This window comes from Orcinus orca, chromosome 3 (assembly GCF_937001465.1).
Source record: "Orcinus orca chromosome 3, mOrcOrc1.1, whole genome shotgun sequence".
In the NCBI taxonomy this organism is placed as follows: Eukaryota; Metazoa; Chordata; class Mammalia; order Artiodactyla; family Delphinidae; genus Orcinus; species Orcinus orca.
The window spans coordinates 57,960,874-57,972,959 of record NC_064561.1 but is presented as its reverse complement, the minus strand read 5'-3'; the positions used below and the strand labels follow the sequence as shown (position 1 = coordinate 57,972,959).

The 12,086-nt window shown below is 42.9% G+C and overlaps 2 protein-coding genes across 6 annotated transcripts in view; one reads left to right on the top strand and one right to left on the bottom strand.

The window, feature by feature from the left end:
* LOC101287496 (proton-coupled amino acid transporter 3) overlaps positions 1 to 2,399 on the bottom strand; it is a 131,039-nt gene extending 128,640 nt beyond the window's left edge. The window contains exon 1 of one of the 3 annotated variants that reach the window (XM_049707798.1): positions 2,150 to 2,399. The gene's annotated coding sequence lies outside the window, so the exon portion shown is untranslated. The remainder of the gene's footprint in view (positions 1 to 2,149) is intronic. The other 2 variants (XM_049707797.1, XM_049707796.1) reach the window with 2 other exon arrangements.
* Positions 2,400 to 2,515: 116 nt separating this feature from the next.
* SLC36A1 (solute carrier family 36 member 1) overlaps positions 2,516 to 12,086 on the top strand; it is a 164,730-nt gene continuing 155,159 nt past the window's right edge. For all 3 annotated transcript variants that reach the window (XM_049707824.1, XM_033406688.2, XM_004280327.3), the window contains exon 1: positions 2,516 to 2,664. The gene's annotated coding sequence lies outside the window, so the exon portion shown is untranslated. The remainder of the gene's footprint in view (positions 2,665 to 12,086) is intronic.

Below are 12,086 nucleotides of genomic sequence, written 5' to 3'. Positions count from 1 at the left end.
TTTGTTGTTAGTCTTGCTGAACTGTCCATGAGCGCTGTTTCAAACAAAGGCGATATAAGCTGTGCAGCTCTGAGTGAGCTCTTCACCTTCAGAAAGAGTTTTTATTGATGCTTTTCTGAGATCTGCCCTCTCCCCTAACCCCCCACCCTGGGTCCCCTCACTCCTCTCTGAGTTTCTTCTCCTTTCTCCTGCACAGCTTCTGTCTGATCTCAGCTGCTTTTGTTGGTCCTTACACGTATTTTGGTAACTACGGATTATATTTCTCTTCTGGCTTTGCTGTAAATAGAATTTGCATTTTTTTCCTTTTTGCTTTTGTACAGTTTCTAAGAGTAAAAGTCAAAGCGGTTATTTACACAACCATTTTGCACTAGAAATCTTTATATTTCTGAGTAAACAGTGGGGGCAGAGGTGGAGATTTGCATATTGGGGAAAAGTTATCTGGGAAAGATAAGGAGATGTTATTGTATGCTAGTTTCTAATTAGGGCTGCAAAATGATAAGGTTGATAGAGTCCTAACAGTATCTGAAAATTGTGCAGCCTTTTCTCAAGGGTCTCTCTGATAAAGGTGTAGTGGTCACCACAGAAGTAAGAACCTTATCTAGAGTCAGTGCATCCCAGGTGCAGATGGCAAAGTCCCACCTCCATCAGTAATTCCAATAGGGAGCTATGTGGTTCTCACAAGCTCTGCCTTTCTGGGGTAAAACATTAGGAGGAGCCACAGAATCAATGAAATTTGAGGTGGGAGATGACCTAAAGGGGGCATTCCTAGACTTGGACTCAGCAGCATTCCAAGCACAGCTCCTGGCACTGAGCAGTCAATGAACTGGGGACTTCTACCAGGGATGGGATGAATTCATTCATCCTCATATTTTGACTACATTCTTTTCTCTTTCCCTGCTGAAATGAATCAACTGGAATAGATTTTTTAAAATATATATATAGGTTATGGAACATATAGAGATTTTAAACATATATACATAAAGTAATATATGTTTATGAAATAATTTAAACAGTACAGACAGTGAAGAATAAAAGTCTTAAGGAAAACAGTAAGTACTGGTATTCATGATTCTAAATTTTAACACCACACATCTGTACATGCCTATATATAGATACTTCTATAAATACATGGCATAGGGTTTGGAAAACAATACTCAAATGCTGGTAACTGTAAATCTTTGGAGAGGAGAGTGAATTTGGGAGAAGGGAAATTTTCACTGTTTATATATACCAGGGAAGTCCATGTTCATTATCTTGATTGTGGTGATCGTTTCACAGGTGAATATATATGTTGAAAGTTATCAAATTATACACTTTAATTATGTGCAGTTTATTGTATATAAATTAAACCACAATAAAGCTGTTAAAATATTCAGTAAAAATTATATAATGCAGTAACATATTTTTATTAGAAATGTTACGCAAGAATTTCCCTGGTGTTACAGTGGTTAAGAGTTGGCCTGCCAATGCAGGGGACATGGGTTCAATCCCTGGTCCAGGAAGATCCCACAGGCCGCGGACCAAGTAAGCCTGTGTGCCACAACTACTGAGTCTGCACTCTGGAGCCTGTGAGCCACAACTACTGAAGCCTATGGGCCTAGAGCCCATGCTCTGCAACAAGAAAAGCCACAGCAAGGAGAAGCCCGTGCACCACAACGAGGATTAGCCTCCCCCGCTCACAGAAACTAGAGAAAGCTGGTGTGCGGCAATGAAGACCCAACGCAGCCATAAATAAATAAATAAATAAATAAAGTTATATTAAAAAAATTTTTTTAAAAGATAATGAATATATTTGTCACCTTGAAAGTTTCCTTATGTCCCTTTATAATCACTCTCTCCTCTCCTGATCTCCTCCGCCATTCCCAGGCAACCACTGATGTGTTTTCTGTCGGTGTAGATTATTTTAAAATTTCTAGAATATTATATAAACAGAATTTTTTTTTCTGGCTTCTTTCACTCAGCAGAATTAAGATGTATCCATTCTGTACCTGTTTCAATAACTTTTTTATTTTTTTTGCTCCGTAATTTTTAAAAGTAAAATCTGCTAGGAGGAGGGAAGAGGAGCGTAGATAAGACATACACTCCCTGTTGCCATTAAAAAATGTTATTTACATTTTTAAAATATATTAAAAAGAGGGTATTGACTTACCTCACTGCCCCATTTCCAGTCGCAACCACACGTTTGGGCAAACGTTTAAAAGTATGACGAAAGTTTGGAAAAGATGCATTATTTCTCGATTATTAAGCGCAACATATGCTCGGTGAGACGTGTTAACGTACGGCTAGGGTAAAACTGAGCCACCTTTCACAAGCCCACAGCTCAGGGTACCGCGCTCTCCGACTCTGGCCTCGCGGCCGGGCCTGGATCTTCGACGCGCGGCTCACGCCTAGATCCCGCGAGCACCGTCCTTCCCGCAGAGGCAGCTCCCGTCGCCAGGTGGGGCTGCGAAGCCGAGCCCCCGAGCCCCGCGAGAGAGGAGGAGCAGCCGCGCGCGGGAGCATGTGATCCGGGCCTCGGGTTTGGGAGCCTGGATCACGTGATGGCGCCCGGAAGCGGCTGCCTGGGCAGCGGAGGGTGGGCATGGCTAGGGCTCCGAGCTGAGGCAGGGAGTGGTGGGCTGCTGCGCTGAAGCTGGAGCCAGAGCCGGAGTCGGAACCCGAGCGGTGAGTCCGCGCGCTGATGGCCTGGGGCTGGCGGCCGGTCGTCGCCTTCTGCTGGACCCACGTCGCCTTCCTCCGGGCTCAGCGGATGCTCCGGGTCAGGCACCGACCGGCTTAGGCTGCGGGTCCGAGTCTCCTCGGTATCCCGGTCGCAGCTGCGGTGCGATGCGGGCACTGGAGGTGGAGAATCCCTAGTCCTTCGCGCTGTCTCCCTTGACCTCCCCGACCTGTTTGACAGGTGTGGAAACTGAGGTCCCGAGACGGGAAGAATCACCGAAATGACCAGCTAGAGCTTCTGTTGAGCGCTTTCTAGAGGGGTCCGGACATCGCGGGCAGGTGACCCGCCAGCTGCGGGAACCCTGCTTGGGACTTGCTAATAGCGGGTCTTTGGGTCATAGAATACCGAAACTACCACGATGCAGCGAAATTATCTTTTGCAACCCCTTTCTAGAGCTGTGGGGAAATCGAGGTCCAAGAAGCGGTGGGGGTTGTCTAAGGTCATCCAGTGAGTTAGTCGCAGCCCTGCGACTAGAATCCAAGTCTCCTGAGCTCCAGTGGCTTTTTGCTTTTCACCACACTGCCTCCTGCAGAAAACTTGACAGGTGAAAAGCACGCTTTTCCTGTCCTCTTTTCTTTCATTCCTCTCCCTTTTTAGCTCTGCATTCTCCATCGCCGCCGGGATCGACTTGACTCTGGGTGTGGTTCCCTGATTCAGTGTTCACCGATTTTTCTGCAAACTCATCATTCTGTAGGTTTTGTTTCTAAGCGTTCTGCAATTTTGTGTAAGTCATACCAAAATATGAAATAAGAAGCAGAGTATGCTCCCGGGAGGGTAGGTGGCTCACAGCTGAGGTTGTGGAGAGCCCTAACATTAACTTGAAGAATGTCAAGACCTTTGCTTTATTTTTAATATAGCTTGTTAGATTTGGGGAATGCTGGTCATTCGGATGGATGTTTTGCTTGCCAAAAGAAGATAGCAGCGTGGTGTAATGGAAAGACCTGAGACTGGGGAATCAGGAGATTTTGTTCTAGTTCTGACACTTGCTTTGCAACCTTGGGTGACTCCCATCCTTGCTTGGGTTTAGGTTTCCCAGTCTGAACAGTGATGGGGTGGAATCCCTAAGGTCTCCTTCTGCTGTGACATTCTCTGCATCTCAGTCTGTTTGTTGTCTATTCAGAGAGATTTTTTCTCCTGTATATTAGTATTTCCCTTGCAAAAAGGTCTAATTCAGTTGTCCAGGAAGCAGTTTCTCTACTTATTTCTAGGTTATCATGAAATCCACCTCTTCTTTCTACCTATCTCTGTATTATATCTAAGCTAAATGCTGATAGCTGAAAATGGTTTTGACTTTTATTATTTTAAATATGATCAAGGCCCTCTTTGATTCTTGTTGAGAGGCTAGTCTACAGTAATTAACGTGATTGTATGTTTAGAGTGTGTTTTTTTAAAAGATGTTCTTGAAGTCAAGAGGACACAAAAGACTTGAACATTCCCTCTGGGTTTGAGACTGTTTGGGGTGGAGGCCTTATGCAACAGAGCCTGCTCTGATGATCATATTAAGTCTCTCCCTTTGTTTTCTGATTGTGCCATTTATAATTGTCTGCTCTTGAGTCCTTGTTTTCCCTTTAAAGCATGTATCTGTTCATTTGGCCTCATCCCTGCGGCAGCTTGAAGTGCTCAGAGCTTTGTCTATTTTAAAGGCAGTGTAAGGAGGTGGATTCCATTCCTTTTGTAATGTTCCAGAGACCACAACTGGGACGGTGGATGGAAGTACCATAAAGGAAGTGGTTTGGGGGTGAGCATAAGAACTTTAAAAGAATTAGCGCTCTAGCATGTTGCAACACAGAGCATGGCAGTCCCTGTCTCTGGAGGTCATTGTCACTGGGCAATTACTTTTGGGAATGTTGTAGATTAGGTCATTGTGTTGGGTAGAGGGTCAGACTAGATAAAATTTTCAGTTTTCGGGCTTCCCTGGTGGCGCAGTGGTTGAGAGTCCGTCTGTAGATGCAGGGGACACGGGTTCGTGCCCTGGTCCGGGAGGATCCCACATGCCGTGGAGTGGCTGGGCCCGTGAGCCATGGCTGCTGGGCCTGCGCGTCCGGAGCCTGTGCTCTGCAGCGGGAGGGGCCACAGCAGTGAGAGGCCCGCGTACCGCCAAAAAAAAAAAGAAAAAATTCAGTTTTCTTCTAACTCAGAAGTTCTTTGAAATTCTAGGACTGGACTTGTTAGCATGTGGAATGTGAGGTAGAGTAGATGGAACCGAGGTGCTCTTTTGTGAATGCTTTATTTTTCCCCTTTGCTCAGATAACAATTCTCATGTTAAATATTCCACTTTTTCTTTCTTTTTATCCCTCCTCTCTTCCCCAGTGAGTGTCTCAGTTCTTTAAGTTCTTGATACCTCTTCCAGGGTCAGATGCTGAAGAGTTATTGCTGTTAATGGTATATTCTTTCTTTCCATCCTGACCTGAAGTGAGATCCTAGAGCTGGGCTGAGTGAGTGGACTTTGGTTTCTACTTTTGCTGACTGGTCCTCATACTTTCTTCCAGAGGTGTGTGACTACCCACTGAGTCCTAGGCTAGCTTTCTCTTTTTCCCATAGAGGAAGCTCACATTGTCTTAACCCAGATCTTGGCGGAATCTTGTACCTCCTTCCTTTGGCCGGGCCTTACTGGGTCTGAGCACACAAAGCTAGTCTCTATTTAATGAGTGTGGGGTCCAGTGGATAGGATATTCTGCATATGCCAAAAGAGAAACCTCCTGATGCTGTATTTGGTGCTGTCTCTTCTTTTTCCTTCCATACATTTCTCTTGGAATCCTTGACACCTGGGGCCAGTTCTCAATGACCCTCTCTAGTAGGAAAGACTCCTCTGTGCTTCCCTTTTCCATGAAGTTCAGGAATCTGTCTACATGGGTTACTGGGATGCTCTTGGCACATAGATCACTGTTTCGAGATGGAGACCTGGCTCAGCTCTCCAGAGTGATGGAATGGAGGAAGTCCTGCAGCGCTTTATTTGTGTAGTGACTCCCTGACTTGAACTTCTGACTTCCGTCCTTGAACTTCTCTCTGGTAATAACACAGTTGCTGCCATTAGTGAGGGTCCATTATGTACCAGGCAACATAATTAACATCTTTTCCTTCTACCTTGTAACAATATGGTGATGTAAGCATTCTCAATGACATTTTTCAGATGAGGAAATTGAGACAAAGGGAGATCAGGGTCACACAACTAGGCTCTGAACTCGTGTACTTTTTATTATTCAGGATTCCTCCTGTAGACCTAATCCTGCCGCAGTTTTGTTCCCAGGGAGATTTTGGGGAGAATAGATGGTGTGTTAGGAAGAACACTGGGCTAGGAATCGGATATGCTGTATCCTAATCCCAAACTGTTAGCCAGCTGGGGGCTTGGTTTTCTCACCTATAAATGGGAAACTGGAGCTTGGTTACCTGTCAGTCATGCCTGGTCCTAACATTTAGAGGTTTTTATAATTGTGGGTAAAAAGTGAGTGTGTTTGCTCTTTCAGCTGCTTCCGTGCAGAGCCTGCTGATGTCAGCAGCTGTTTTGCGGCTGTCCTTGCACCAGAGCCTCTCAGGCAGGAGTCTCAAGTTAGGGAATGTACTTTTTTGGTAGGTCAGATGGAGTCCTATCTGATGTCCTCTAAAATAAATCTTGTGGATGTCAGAAATGTTCACTTCCCTCCCTGTAGACCACATATAGGAACACAGTCTGTGTCCTTGTTCACGTTTTTGGAATTCCAGCAACAGAGAAGAGAACGTATATCTAGAGAATTTGCTGTTTCTCTGGGTTCCAGAGAATGTAATTGTTTCAGAATAATAGGTAGCACTTTTAGTCTGCGTATTATCACCAATCCATGAACTTTGGTAGGAGGTGAGGCCTGTGGTATACCTATCATAAGATCATATATATATATATATATATATATATATATATATTTTTTTTTTTTTTTTTTTTTGCGGTATGCAGGCCTCTCACTGTTGTGTCCTCTCCTGTTGCAGAGCACAGGCTCTGGACGTGCAGGCTCAGCGGCCATGGCTCACGGGCCCAGCCGCTCCGTGGCATGTGGGATCCTCCCGGATTGGGGCATGAACATGTGTCCCCTGCATCGGCAGGCGGACTCTCAACCACTGTGCCACCAGGGAAGCCCTATATGTTTTTTTCATAGTGCTTTATATAAATCTGCCTGTAATCGGGATCATCTAAGAAGCTCATTAAAATTAAAATGCTCAGGCTGAATCAGATTGGGCCCAGAAATCTGTTTTGTTTTTTTTTTTAGCGGTTTTATTGAGATATAATTCACATAGCATACTATTCATGCATTTAAAGTGTACAATTCAATAGCTTTTCCACTGAACTCACAAAGTTGTGCAACCGTCAACACAATCAGTTTTAGAACATTTCATCACCCAAAAGAAACTCTGAACCCTTTAGCTGTCACCCCCTAATCCCTCCCAACTCCCTACCGCGAACTCTAGGCAACTACTAATCTACTTTTTGTCTATAGGTTTCCCTGTTCTGAACTTTCATATGAATGAAATCATACACTATATGATCCTCTGTGACTGACTTCTTTCCCTTAGAATAATGTCTTCAAGGTTCATCTGTGCTGTAGCATCTATCAGTATTTCATTTCTTTTTATTGCTGAATAATATTCCATTGTATGAATATTCCACATTTCATTTATCCATTTATCAGGGTTTTTTTTGGCTACTAGGAACAATGCTGCTATGAACATTTGTGTGTATGTTTTTCTATGGACATACATTTTCATTTTGGTATGTACCTAGGAGTGGAATCATTGCTGGATCATATGGTAACTATGTTTAGCCTTTTGAGGAACTGCCAGACTGTTTTCCAAAGTGATTGCACCATTTTACATTCCCACCAGCAGTGTAAGAGGGAACCCTCTACAATTTGTCTACATCCTTGTGGATACTTATTATTATCTGTCTTTGAGTCTAGCCATGCTGGTGGGTGTGAAGTGGTATCTCATTGTGATATTTGTTTCTCATTTACCTGATGGCTAAGGATATTGAGTATTTTTACAGATGATTATTGGCATTTTCACATCTTCGGTGAAATATTATTCAGATCCTTTGCCCATTTTTTAATTGGGTTTTCACTTTATTATTGAAGTGTAATATACTTGCAGAAAGTTTTTCCCATTCTGTGGGTTGTTTCTCACTTTCTTGGTGGTATCCTTTGAGGCATATACATTTCAAATTTTGATTAGGTCTAATTTACCTATTTTTTCTTGTGCTTCTGCTGTCGTATATAAGAAACTCTGCTTAATCCATGGTCACAAAAGTTTATACCTATGTTTTCTAATAAGAGTTTTTATAGTTTTAGCCCCTACATGTGGGTCTTTGACCTATTTTGAGTTAATTTTTATATATAGTGTGAGGTAGAGTTACAACTTCATTCTTTTGCACGTGGATATCCAGTTGTCCCAGTGTCAATTGTTGAAAAGACTATTTTTTCCTCCATTGAATTGTCTTGGCACCCTTGTCAAAAATCAATTGACCGTAGGTATGAGAGTTAATTTCTGGACTCTAAATTCTATTCTGTTGATCTATGTGTATGTCATTATGCCAATACTGTATTGTCTTGGGGTCACTGTAGCTTTGTGTAGCAATTGGGAAGTCCTCCAACTTTGTTCTTTTTCTCCAAAATTGGTTTGGCTAATTTGGGCCTCTTCAATTTCCATATGAATTTTAGAATTGGCTTGTTAATTTCTGCAGAAAGGCAGCTGGGATTTTGATAGGGATTCAATTGAATCTGTGGATCAATTTAGGGAATATTGCCATCTTAACAGTATTAAATCTTCTAATTCATGAATATTGGGATGTTTTTCATTTATTTAGGTCTTCTTTAATTTCTTTCAACAATGTTTTATAGTTTTCATGTACAAGTCTTACACCTACTTGGCTAAATTTCTTCCTGAATATTTGATTCTTTTTGATGCTATCGTAAATAGAACTGTTTTCTCAATTTTGTTTTCAAATTGTTCACTAAAAGTACAAAGAAATACAACTGATTTTTGTATATTGATCTTATATCCTGCAACTTTGCTGAACTTACTAGTTCTAATGGTTTTTAGAGGATAATTTTTTATGTGTTTACAAGTCACCCTTAGAAGTATTGTTTAAATTTTAGTAATGAAGCTAACACTTTAGTACTGCCTCTCCCTCCCTCCTCTCCTTTCCTCTCCCCGACCTTCCCGTGTGCCCTGAAAGAGACCTACAAACTCATACAGATGGATTCTCCTTCCGTTATTGGAATTTATCTTGTTTATTGTACTGAATTTGGAATGGAATTTAATCACTAAGTCTTAAATAGCTATCTTGAGAACATTTTAGTATATTCAAAAGTAAGTTCGGAAATGAGTTTAGTATTTCCAAAAGTATGCGTCTGGTAGGTGGGGGAAAGATGCTCTTACAGTTTTTATTATCAGTGGTCTTTGTTGGAAATTAAAGAAACGTAAAATAAAATAAATACAAGGAGCCACCCATTCATCAGAAATAGCAAAAATAAAAATGATAAAATCCAGGAATTCCCCGGCAGTCCAGTGGTTAAGACTCAGTGCTTTCACTGCTGGGGCCCAGGTTCAATCCGTGGTCGGGGAACTAAGATCCCACAACCTGCGTGCACAGTGTGGCCCAAAAAAAAAAAAAAAAAAAAAAAAAAGGTAAAATCCAAAGTTGGCAGGGTTATGAAAAGATAGGCATGTCCATATATTGCTAGTGACGCTGTATGTTAGTTCAGTCATTTGTATGGTGATAACCATAGAAAAGCCTATTCATCTAGCTCTACTCCAAGGCTATGACTTGAAAACTAGAAACTGTAGGAATTTTTTTAGCTATGATGTAAGATAGTCCAAGAAAAAAAGCTCAAAAGCCAACAGTTGGGAGCTAGTGAAGCAAATTAGTTTATTAATATAATGATGGACCATTATATTACTATATTACAACTAAAGATCATCAGTGTGTGTACTGTGTAGATTCAAGGAAGAGTAGATATAAAATAAGTGGAACAAAACCTTAAAATAATGAGAATATTGATTAATTAAAAATAGTTTATATAAGGAAATTTATCAGGGTTATACAAATAGTTGGTATTTCAGTGCAATTTTGGTTGAATGTACACTTGAAAAAAACAATATATACATATATATGTTTGCCAGTAAACATGCAGACTTTTCTTATGTAGTACACTTTTTTTTTTGGCTGTGCCATGTGGCATGTGGGATCTCAGTTTCTTGACCAGGGATCAAACCCGCGCCTCCTACACTGGAAGTGTGGGGTCTTAACCCCTGGGCTGCCAGGGAAGTCCCTTAGTACACTCTTTTGAGTCTAAATATCTTATGGAGATTTTACTTTGTGTTGATGGGCCACACATACTGTATAAACTCTGTCCATTGTCCTCAAGAACCTGAAGGAAGAGCTGGTCTTGAACTCTTAAATATTACAACTCTTAAATATTAACTGTCCATACTCATTTGGACAGTTAACAGGGTCTAATAAAATCTCCCACAGGGCAGGAAATGGCAATTATAGCACTAGACGGTAGAAACCAGGTTTCATCACAGAGAGCCCAAGGCAAGGTGTCCATGGAGGCTTGCACTCAGTGGGGACAGGTAGAGAGAAGAGGAGGACGCCTTGGTTGCCAGAAAGAACCCTAGAAGGCACTCCAGGGAGTGACCGCACCCACCCTCTACAGTGCTTCAATTCCTGCTTAGCAGCTCTGAGAGGGGTTTCTGCTTGGAGCTTTCCAGGGATAAGGAACTATCTCCTAGAGTGATCCATCTGGACAACTCCCTTTTTTTTTTTTTTTTTTTAAATAAATTTATTTATTTATTTTTGGCTGCATTGGGTCTTTGTTGCTGCGAGCGGGGGCTACTCTGTTGCGATACGCGGGCTTCTCATTGCGGTGGCTTCTCTTGTTGCAGAGCATGGGCTCTAGGCGCACGGGCTTCAGTAGTTGTGGCATGCAGGCTCAGTAGTTGTGGCTCATGGGCTGTAGAGCGCAGGCTCAGCGGTTGTGGTGCACAGGCTTCATTGCTCCGTGGCATGTGGGATCTTCCCGGACCAGGGCTCGAACCTACGTCTCCTGCATTGGCAGGTGAATTCTTAACCACTGTGCCACCAGGGAAGCTCTGGACAACTCCTTTTGATAGTTGTCTTTCTTATGTCTAACCAAGGACCTGCCTCCCTTTACTTTCCACCTACTGATCCTGTTTCTGAGTAATCTTTGAGGCTCCACAGAGCAAATCTGATCCCTAGGACAGATTTTAAAGACAGTTTTTTTACCTCCCGAGTTGCCAGTTCTCCAGGTTGAAACTTCTCAGGGCTTCCAACCGTTCTTCATTTAGCTGGTTTTCTTCCCCCTCATGACCTTGGTGCTGACCCCTGGCTATACCGCAGTTTATCATTATCCCCTTTATAGCGTGCTGCCTGGAACAGAGTACAAGGTATGGCAAAAAAGAACAGTCTGTCATCTCCCTGGGGTTCTCTCTTGTTGTAGTGCAACCAAGAATTGCATTAGTTGAATTGGCATCTATTATGATATCATTGATTTCTGTTGAGCTTATCAACTAAAACCCATAAGTAGCATTTTTTTTTCCTTTTGCAACATGCACACAGTTGCCAAGCCACATCTTCCACATCCTGCAGTTGTTCATTGGACTTTTGATCTGTAGATTTCAGCTTCTTTCTGAGCAGTTTTCTTAGTGATAATCTGCTGTGGGTCACAACATAAAGAGGCCTCTTTACAGTGTTTGAAATAAATTGAGCGTCTGTACCAAGTAAGCAAGAGTGGTTTTTGGTTGATGGGGAGGGATTGGGGAACTTGTCAGTGCCTGTTTTCTGTCCCTCTCCCTCAGTAATATGCAGGGTTCACCTGGAAGGCTCTGTTCCTCAGATGCTTTTGGTGTATTGGAAGAGACTAGAAATTAGCTGCTGTTTGCATACAGAATTGCATTAATTGATTCCTGGAATAATAGAGCAATAGTTTAGTACACCGTACCCCCCACCCCCGCCTTTTTTTTTTTTTTTTGCGGTACGCCGGCTTCTCATTGCTGTGGCCCCTCCCATTGCGGAGCACAGGCTCCGGATGCGCAGGCCCAGCGGCCATGGCCCACGGGCCCAACCGCTCCGCGGCATGTGGGATCCTCCCGGACAGGGGCACGAACCTGCGTCCCTTGCATCGGCAGGCGGACTCCCAACCACTGTGCCACCAGGGAAGCCCCACCCCCGTCTTTTTGAGCATGTGGAACTAAGACCCGAGAGAAATAAGGAGAATTGTTCCAGGCTACTGAGCAAACTGGTGTTAGAGGCAGCTTTGGCACCCAGGCCTGACATTCACAGAAATTAATTTAATTGCTTTTGCCTGAATAGCAGCTTTCAACT